The sequence below is a fragment of the Numida meleagris genome, chromosome 2 (assembly GCF_002078875.1).
Source record: "Numida meleagris isolate 19003 breed g44 Domestic line chromosome 2, NumMel1.0, whole genome shotgun sequence".
NCBI classification, from domain to species: Eukaryota; Metazoa; Chordata; class Aves; order Galliformes; family Numididae; genus Numida; species Numida meleagris.
Window position 1 is genome coordinate 49,987,822 of NC_034410.1, and position 9,415 is coordinate 49,997,236.

The window sequence follows — 9,415 nt, forward strand, 5'->3', positions numbered from 1 at the left end:
GACACTTCCTGACAGCATGGCATCATCTGCAAACTTAGTGAGGGTGCACTCAATGCCCTCATTGAGGTCATCAGTGAAGACATTAAACAGGTCAGGCCCCAGTACTGACCTCTGGAGAACACTACTCATGACCGGTCACCAGCTGGATTTAACTCCATTCACCACCACTCTCTGGGTCTAGCCCTCCAGCCAGTTCTTTACCCAGCACGAGTGTACCTGTCCAAGCCACGGGCTGCCAGCTTCTCCAGGAGAATACTGTGGGAGACATGTTTTCGGTCTGAAAAACTCTCAAAAATCTGTTCCTTCCCAGTACTTCAAGCTTAAACATTTATTCATTGATGACAACATAGGCTCCACCATGACCCCACCAAATCATTTTAAATTGGTCACTTTCAACCAGTCACAGAATTTCTTTGGAAAACTGAGGGCTGAGGAGATGCTGTCTGTCTTAGTTCCAGCTGGGATGGATTTTTCTTCAGAGTATATGGTATGATGCTATGTTTTTGGTTCTAGGAGAAAAATAATGTTGATAACACACCAATGTTTATAGTTGCTGTTAAGCAGTGTTGTGCAGAACCAAGGGCATTCTCAGCAAAGGGCCCAAGGAGATGTGACAGAACAGAATTAGGACAGCTGTCTTAAACTGGCCAAAGGGATATTCCATACCATATGTCATCACATGGAAGGAGTTATGAAGGGAGTGGGAGCTCATCTGGCTCTTCCACTGCTCAGGGGGCTAGCTGTGCATTGGTTTAGAGGTGGAGAGCAATTGCTTGTGCATCACTTGTTATATACATGTATATATGTATAGTCATAACTATTATCCTTCTCTGTATCTTAGTAAACAGTTTTCTCTCAACCCAAGAATTCTACTTTGTTGGGTTTTTTTCAATTCTCTCCCCCATCCCACTGGGAAGAGGGGGTGAATGAACAACTGTATGGTGGTGAAACACCTGCTGGGTTAAACCACAACACTGGCTTTGCTTGCCTCAGAAGAAATGCAAGGTAAACATTTGGCTTCCTCTTCACTGGAAAAAGTTAGCGAGTCCTTTTCTTTCAGTATCCATGCTGCAGCAGCATCCCAGGCTGTTCCTTGATCCTGTCCTGGAGGATTGGGAGGAGAGCCTGAGGACTCAACAAGCTTCTCTGAATCAGAAACAAGAAACAAAAGATGTTTCTGATTCAGAGAATCAGAGGACTCAACTCAATTCAGAGAATTCAGGGGACTCAATTTTAATTTTTCTTGTCTCATTTTGACTGAAGTTTTCAGGTACAGGCATTCCTGTAACAAGCCAGTCTTCGCCCGGTCTATCAGCAAGTGAAATCCACAAACTGTCTGGGGCTTCCACTGGAAGATGCTCAAATGTCACCATGAGACCCATGTGTCATCACAGCGACATCTCTGTGTGGCTCCCAAGGCCTGGCTGGCTGGAGCAGCCAGAGCAGATGTCACTGACCAGCACTTCTTTCTGGTCCTGCACAGAGACATGAGTGTTTGAACTTTAGTCAAGAAACAAATAAAACTGTATTTAAAGGGGATCAGTCTTCACCTAGACCTTGCTTTCCCTTCCCTGTTTGGTCCCCTTCTGGCCCTTCTGGTTTCCCAAGCAATGTTAACAAAAGAAAACAGCAATCTCTTCCCAGTTTGTTGCCATTTCATGCAAATGCTCCATAATTTCAACAGCATGGCTTCTGCAAGGCAGTAGTTACATACCCAGGTGGTGTTCTGCAATGTCAGCAGTCTCCCAGAGGTTGCTCTGTAGGTCCAACTAGAAAAAGACACTAAGTGTGTTTTGATGATGGCATAAATAAGAGATGTGCAATTTCTACATGGTTCATCCAGTTTTATTTCATATTTTAGAAATGCAGAAAACAAGGAAGGGGTTGTCCCGCTGTGCTCTGCGCTGTGCGGCCTCACCTCAACACTGTGTGCAGTTTGGGTGTCACAACATAAGAAGAACATGAAACTATGAGAGAGCCTCATGGAGGCCTACAGCTCCTCGTGAGGGGAGGGGCTGCGCTGAGCTCTGCTCTCTGGGGACAGTGAGAGGTCTCGAGGGAATGGCATGGATCTGTGTCAGGGGAGGGTCAGGTTGGGGGTTAGGGAAAGGTTCTTCACTCACAGGGTGGTTGGGCATGGAACAGGCTCACCAGGGTAGTGATCACGGCCCCAAGCTGCTGGAGTACAGGAAGCATCTGGACAATGCTCTCAGATACAGGGTTTGAATTTTGGGTGGTCCTGTTTGTAGCCGGGAGTTGGATTTGATGATCCTTGTGGGACACTTCAAACTTGGGAGATTCTGTGATACTGTGATATAACTTAGGGACAATGCAGCTGAAAGAGTTGAATATGTTAGCATTTCAGCCTTTACAAAGGAGGTGAAAGGTGATTAAGTAAATTGATGATGAAATTGCACACTTGTGATAGATCTCATATCCCTAAATTTAGCTTGGCTTATACTTCTACATATTCATTTGTTTTTAAAACTGGCATTTAAGTCACTACAGGTGTAATCATGAGCTTTAACTGTGACTTGGTACATCCATTTAAAAATGTTTTCAGCAGCTCTAGGGAGGCATTTTTGCTTCTTTTTGCTTAAAAAATGTATTGAAATGTTTTCTGCTAGGTGAGATCACGTATTATGGCCCATATAAAATAAGTCAGTTGCCTCAGTCCAGATCATGAGATTATGTGCATGTGACATAGCACCATTTGGTGTATTTGGTATTTTGGGGGTTATTTTCATAATTGTCAGTCCAGGTACAGAGCTTCTTGGAGTCTCTGTGAATGTGACAATGACTCCAGTGGTTTGACCGTGTTCTGAATAAGGAGAAAAGTAAATGATTTATTTGTTCTTGAAGAGATTGATTCCAAAGTAATGGAGGGGAACAGACTCACTTTTGCTTTGTCTGCACAGTAGCTGTCCTGCAAACAAACAAAGACCAGAAGTTTAAGTAGTCACAGTCTGGCATGGCTGATAAGCCTAAAGTTCACTTTTAAAATATATAATATTTTCCACTGTGCTCAGATGTATGTATTTAGGTAAACAAACTGAAACAGTTTTGCCATGATAGGGATAGTGCCATTTTTTTCATAACAAGACAAATATTCCAAGACAAGTAGTAGCCTTCACACTGACACAAAATTGTAACATTAACTAAGATCATACATGAGCAACAACTAAAGTATTGTCAGAAAGCTCCTCAGATCAAGGTGTTGTTCCAGTATTTGGAACTACTGTATCAAATGTCCATGCTCCATAGAAGAGTTAAGTGTTAAATAATTAAGAGTGTTCTAAGCGTAGCATCTCAGGGCTATTAGATACAATAATCTTTAACTGGGTCAGTTAATGGATTAAAAAAATAAAAGCAATTAGCTAAGCATTGTTATCAGAATAGCAGATAAGTGGAACTACTGCATGAATCCTGCATGCCCACCTGCTCTAGATTACTATCAGTTTGTGTGTTCAGCAAAAACTGCTTCTAAAAGAAACTCTGATGTGCACAGTTACAAAATAAATTTTCCCCAGATAAAATTTTCTCTTACTCTCAAATAATTAGAGGTTATCTTATCCTCTTTGTACAGGCTAAAATTTGTATGCTTCCTTAGAAACCTCCTAAGAAATCCATTTTTATTACTGCTTTGTTTACTTTTTGTCACTAGTTTTCTGCATCTTGCTATATTGCTGACACAGTAATAAGTTTGACAGTGCGTGCCATGGGAACACTGTGATTCGTGTGAAAACATTTTCAGTAATTTCATATTTCATTCATTTCTGATGATTTTTCCATTTCAGTGAATGGTACCTCATTCTGCTGAGAAAGGATCAATAGGTTTTCAAGTCATATTCCTGCACTGAAGTTAATTATTTGTTTCCATGAAGATACTCTAGGTTTTGTACAGAAAAGGGAAAAATGTTGCAGACTGTTGATACTTTCTGTTTGGAAGATATTCTGGGAATACAATATTCAATGCAACATGCATTTTGTGTTTCTTGTTTGTTGTCTTTTTTTGTGTGTGTGTGTGTTGTTTTCATTTGTTTCTTTGTTTTCAGGGGACAGGCACTTCCTCTACTAACCTTACATCCAGTGTTGATTTTTTTTTTCAGCTAAAGAGTTAAAAAAAAATAAAAAATCACAGCAATATATTCACTGGCCCGCTTCCAGCAGTTTCTTGGAATTGCATCTTTCCAGAAGCCCTCAGCTGAACTGTCAATCAGAGAAATGAGCAGCCACTTAACAGCCTACTGTAAGCTGAAATACAGAACTGGGACACAGGGCTGTAAGTGAAAACCAATGGTTCCAGTTAGAACTGCAGGATGTGTAAGGTATCACTGCGATTATCTGAATTGATGCTTGGTCAGGAGATCAGAGGCAATACAGTATTTTTTCACTAAGCACCATGGGATTTTAGAGCAGCAAGCAGTGACACAATTACACAAAGTGTAACTGTAATTGTAATTTGTAGTGACACAAAATGAGCAGGCAACAGGAACATGAATTGGTGTTTATCAAAAATAATGATGCGTTCAGTCAATCCCTTCATCTATCCTAACTGTTCTTTCATCCAAGGCTAGCTAAACCCAGTGCTGCTTAGCTTTCATGAAGCAACAAGTTCATAGGCTCGTCTAATATGGTCTATAGTTCATAACTACCACAATCCATAAATACTACATATAGTTTTTTCACCTTTCCTTAACTCTCTACATCATCTCCACAGTTATGGAGTATAAATATTTTGTCTGTGAGAGCAACATCAGAATACTTTTGTCTGTATTTTATTTCACTACAGCCATATAGACTGAGCCAGTTCAGATCACAGCTTACTGGATACACTTCTGGCACTGCAGACTGAGGTGTGTAATGCTGACAAGCTTTGACTGTTTCCTCCTTTCACTGAAAATGATTAAGATCTTCTTATGCCAGATGTATAGACAGATATAAAAAAATAGGTTCATAGCAAATGGTCATGGATGTTGAAATACATTGACTCTGACAGTGCGTATCTTTTCCTCCGAGCAGAGTCAGGAGCTGGCTTCAATTTGACTTCTGATTGATGCTAGCACTATACTCTCCAAGCATTCATTATCTGAGCCTTTTCCCAAAGGTACTAGGAACACGCGACTGTGACTTAAACTAACCTCATGAACTGAACACAGGAAGGCTGGCTTCACACGCAAACATTTTCCATTTACAGGGTTATAAAAGACAGCATAAGTGATACTCATAACTGGGCTTTCTTTGCTCATCCCACATCTCTCATCTTTCTATGACTTCTCATCATTTTTATAGCCAGAAGCAGAAATTGCACCATTATTCAAGTTCTTTGGTGACCAGAGCTGAAATGAGTGGAACCATTTATTTATGAGCTGCTCCAGCACTCCTTCAAAATAAAGACAAAGTGCATGTAAAGGGCAAATAGCCCACAGACTATGGCAAAATCAGTAATGCATTGAGATGTTGGAGGTCCACATGGAAAATGTGGGGGAGGAGGGAGAATGGGAGCTAAGAGTTAGTTGAGAAGCTGAAAATCATGAAAAGCATTGAGAAGGCAATTGAGGTAGAGAAGAGGTAAAATACAGAAAGATGGAGCAATTGTGCATAGGAGAGTTTTCCATTAGTATGTCTCAAAGCTCAGGAGACCAACTTAATTATCTTGCTTTTCGAAACTGGAAAAAAAGGAGATGGGGAGAGAAAGTGACAGCTGAAATTTGATGTAGCAGCAGAACCAGCAACTAAGCTGCAGCTTAGTTAGCTTACCAAGCTCCACTGTAACAAACCTCCAACAGAAGTAAGGAGGAAGTCCTCAAAGGAAGAAGGAAAGAGATGAGGAAGGAGACTATAGAAACACAAGAGGAAAGACTCTAAAAAGGTACATAAAAATTGTGAAAAAGTAGAACTATGAAGAACAGGAGCAAGAGAGGAGGAAGAGTATGGAAAGCAAAAAAGACATAAAAGGAAAAAGATGAAAGAAATATTGATATAGACATCTCTAAGATAAGAAAAAAAATTCAATATTTTTGTGTTATTTTTAATACACAAGTGTGAAATGACTTCTACTTTGAGCTATTTTGAACCAGTATCGGTCAGGAAGTGATTGTTAGGTCTAAGTGTTCTGACTGAATATATATCAGGAGCTGGGTTATATAATATGCAGACTGAAAAAGAGACAGCGCTCAGTGGAAAATACTGATTTCAGTAAAATAGTATATGTGGGAGGAACACATTTTTTCAGGAAATATAAGACCATAATGGAGCTCATTCCCAGCTACATATTTTATATCATTCTGTTTGGATTGAGCATTTTGATAGTGCTTTTCCTCTCCTATTTTGTAAAATCAAGCTAATAAAACTATAAATACATGTAACAAACACTATAACATATTTCAGTGCTTGTATGTAATTAGAAATTTGGTAATTCCTTAACTATGTTCCTAGTAATGTTTGTGTTTGTTCTCATGTCCCATAAACCAACAGTCCTGCAACAACTGAAACTCAGATTTCCAGATTCCTAGTCATCTGCAAAAGTTATGTCACTTCTCATTGCTCTGCTGAACAACGGCATGAATGACTAGAAACTCATTACTCTCAGATTTGTTATTCTTCAAGGCACTTCAAGGAATTTCTTCTATAGGTGCAATGGTAAGAAAGGCTAAGCCTAGATGGAGTATTAAGAACAATGTCATTTGGAAAGCAAAGAGAGTTAAAAAAATGCAAGTATCTCGTTATCCAGCAGCTTATTACAGTAACTCCACTATCTTGTTTTTAGGTTGTATGCATCTGTTTGCAAGTATAGGGGAATACATGTGACTGGATTGGAGGCGGTCACTGATGATGGAAAGCTCCTGAGGATGTCCTTGCATTGAGTAAGAGTAGTAGGAGCAACTGCCCACACAAACTTCTCATGTGTGTATGTGTTGATGTGTAGTGTTTAGAATCTGAATTGGATTGCTTTGTTAGCAGCTTATATTTATCTGTGCACATCATAAATATATTCCCTGTACATGCTATACAAGCTTCAAAAACAAAGATGAAGACCATCTCTACCTTATAAAGTTCAACTTCTACATGTAGAAGGCAGATGAAAGTTGAGATGGAAGATGGGCAGACAGTGGACTGGTCAAGACCAGAGCCACTCACAAAGTGAGATTAATACGAAAATTACTTGAATTCCAATTCAGTAGGCTGTCCACTTGTCATGGGTTTGTGATTTTTGTTGTCAGTATTCCACATCATAACATCATGTAAAGCACGGGCAGTTAAAGAGTTAATTCCCTGGTTACTGCAAACTGCCTTTTTTGGTGTGTAATCCTCCGAGGGGGAGGGGAGGAGGTGCACTCCCCAGGGGTCTTTGCGTTGGAGGGGGTGGTGAAGCCGCCTGGGAGACTTGGGGTCTCTTCCTCCCTGCCCAGCGGAGAAGCACGTGGTCCTCCTGTAGTTTACGGTGTAAGAACCTCAGTTTGTAAACTCTCTCTGTTATGATTTTACTGGCCTCAATTTTGATATATTTAGTAAAATTAGTTGTTCCTCCTCAGATTGGTGCCGCTGTTTTGTTCTAGATCCGTCTACGAGTTCCTTACCTTTCCCCTCTTCCCTTTGTTTTCCCCAGGGTGTGGGTCCATGGCTTTCCTGCTGCTTTAGCTGCTGGACCGCTCGGGGCCGGCCCCTACCCACTGACAATTTTTTTTTTCTTCTTTTTCTCTTCCTTTTTTTTTTCCGGGCCTGTCCCCCTTGTCACGGACGCAGATCCTTAGATAACACCGTGACACCACTAAAATCTGCAATTGTGCAACCTGCCATTAGGCACCAAAATAAACTTGATCACATCAGATTTTCCTGCTAGATAGATTCTGGAGAGAAACAGGCACACTCAGAGGGAAGCTCAACCTCCTGATAGACACATCATCCCCTCAAGGCAACGATCACTCTCCACTATGTAAAGAGGGAGCTGTGTACCAAAAGCCTGCACTTGGGCATGCCAGGTATATACTGCAAGTATAATAGGCTACTAAAACCTGTCAACTCTTATACAAACACAAAAGTGCATGGAATTATATAGTCCAGACATATGTATATAGCCAAGCAATAGTTTGCTATACTCCATCCTCTCTGTAACGTACAGTTTCTCATAACTGGTATAAGATGGTGCCAAGTGAAAGTTTCTAGCTCTTTCCTTTTGTTGGTGGGTGATTTTCCCCAGAATACATGGTGGATTTGAGCCTGGTGGTTTCTTTTCATCAGTCCTGCTACTTTGAAACTCCATTAAATCACAAATACATTTCACACATTCTTTTGCATTGGTAATAAAATGTTTTCAAATAAATTCTAATACAGCTGTGCAGCCAGCATAAAAGAGAAGAAATTACCCGTAACACCAAAAAATCCTACAAACTCTGTATTGATTTCAGCTCAGGAATTCAACACAAAGGCCTGCACACCCACAGACGCTGCAGGTGCCAGCCTAATTGATCCTGTGCTGAAATTGGAGGGTATCCACAAAAACCAGTAGGCAGCTTTGTTTCCTTTCCATTTTGTCCTCAGCAAAATGAAGTCTCTCTTACCCTGGAAGATTTATTGAGATTCTGAAGGAAATCTCAATAAAGGAAAGGCAGTTTGGGCCATGGGAAAAATTCAGAATAGAATATCATTCGCTGTCTCAAACAAGATACCTATAAAAGGAGATCAAAAGGAGAAAGGCTACGTTACCAAGCAGAGTGGTGCAGAAGGAGCGTATCTATAGCGTGAAACAGCTGGATTAAGGACCTGGCAACCATAATCACACTGTATGTATTACAGAGGGAAGGTTATTCTGGAACATTCAACCAGCTCTGGTCTGCCCCTGTGGACAGAATGCTCAGTAGCAGTGTAAGCACATCAGGTGCACTCCTGTAGGGCTCCTTAGCATCTCTTCCTAAACAAACCCTTTTTGTGTGCTCTGAGACCACTCTACAATGCAAATCAAAGCAGGGTAAACCAGGACAATCAAAAGCTTAGTTTCAGAGGTTCACCCCTGATCTAACTGTAATGCTAGTGATCAGAAGAATGCATTTGGTATTTTTTATGTTATGATGCAAACAGCTATTAAATCAATACGACGACTTTGTCAGTGTCAGTAATGGAGCTTCCTTCCCTCCACACAACGTGAAGGGGTGTGATTACTGATCAATAAAAGGTGAAGGGAACAGGAAAGGGAAAACATGGGCAACTGCACATACATTTTGTTAGCCACAAGTGATGTCTTTCCCACAATTAATGACGCCTAAAACTGTATGATTTCAGGTGAATGTGGAAGCTCATAAATTAATACAGTGTGTAAATACTCAGAGATGCCAAATTTGGACCAGAATTTCTTGAATACTCCTGAGCAAGGATGTATAGACTCATGCTATCACTCTTCAACATTTTATGGTCTCAT